Below are 1,561 nucleotides of genomic sequence, written 5' to 3'. Positions count from 1 at the left end.
AAGAACGACAACTTCCGGTCATGCAAAAATCAATAAAACAACTGCAAAAGTTATTTCAAAATAAACAGTAGTTTGATGTTTTATTATTGTAAAATATCGAAACATTCCCGATTCAGTCATTCTTGACAGTCATAACAACTTCTAGTTGTGAAGTTTTGTTTAATTTCTTCTTCAGAAGCAGACACTTTAAACTCCTCTTTGGAAAGCCTATATTAAATTCCTTTATGTTTCTCTTCCTATTTTAATTATAGTGCTTCTGTTACAACAACTCTCTTAAAATAGTCTTTTCACTCTGTACAATACAATCTGGTACAGACCAAACAATATTATTTCATTTCATAAACAATGTTAAATATTAGTATACATGTAGTTGCAAATACATGAAAATCCAATCATTTAAAATAAAGAATCCCTTGTCAGAGTTTTTCAAAATACTGTTTTGTTGCAATCAGTACCTCAACAACTGTACACAACAAAAGCCCACGTCACAAAAAGTGCTAATAAGTATTAATCAAATCCTATTTAAATTAATTAAATCCTAGAATAGATTGTAAAAAGTATACATTTTAGGTTATAACCTTTTACTATAATCTATATTTGAGGAAATATTTAAATACTTGCATGAAAGGTTATAAGGTCTATTTGATATAATAGTCAATTTGATCCAACTGCTTTAGTAGAAGGAAAGCACTTTGTGTTTTCAATGGAAAACATGGTTCTGCCTGTGCAAGGGAGTTGAGAGAGAGAGGGAGAAAGGAACAGAAAAACTGACATATGTAAATCTAAAAAACCCTGGGACATAATTTGCTTTGCCTTTCATAAATTTGACGTGTTGTGTGACTCTCTCTTTCTCTATTGTACTCATGCTCTCTCTCTCTCTCTCTCTCTCTCTCTCTCTCTCTCTCTCTCTCTCTCTCTCTCTCTCTCTCTCTCTCTCTCTCTCTCTCTCTCTCTCTCTCTCTCTCTCTCTCCTTCCTTTTGTCCCTTTTACTCTATTGAATAATAATGGTTGATTCTTGTGTAGTCTATGTGATGGCAAAGGAACTACGAATATCATCCATCGAGTCCTATATAGCCTACACTATTTAATTATTGTCGTCAGGGCTTTTAACCTATTTTATTGATACATTTATTGATAATCAATATGCAAAAGAAAACTATTTATTTCTAGATCATGAATTGTGCCGTTTAATGTTCAATGATTTGTAGATCCAAGATCTCTCTTTGATAAGCCTATTTCATCCAGTAGAGGGCTCTCTACAGTAGAGTGAGGCTATTGGTTAACTACTAAATTCATTTAAACATAAAAAACAATCCAAAAAACAGTACTTTTAATAGTTTTTACAATAAACAATCAGTTCAACAAACCCCCAGAAATTATTATTAATAATAATAATAATAATAATAATATTCATTTAGTTATTTTCATCATTTATAGCAGTAACAAAATCATAACCAGAGATATTAAACATTTTTACTATCTCAACGTTGTTTTGGGAGGGAATCAAAACATAATATGATGGATTTACAAAAACAAAAACAACAAAAATTACAAAACACA

The sequence above is a fragment of the Cottoperca gobio genome, chromosome 6, assembly GCF_900634415.1.
Source record: "Cottoperca gobio chromosome 6, fCotGob3.1, whole genome shotgun sequence".
In the NCBI taxonomy this organism is placed as follows: Eukaryota; Metazoa; Chordata; class Actinopteri; order Perciformes; family Bovichtidae; genus Cottoperca; species Cottoperca gobio.
The sequence above is the reverse complement of the archived record's forward strand: the minus strand, read 5'-3'. Positions refer to the sequence as shown.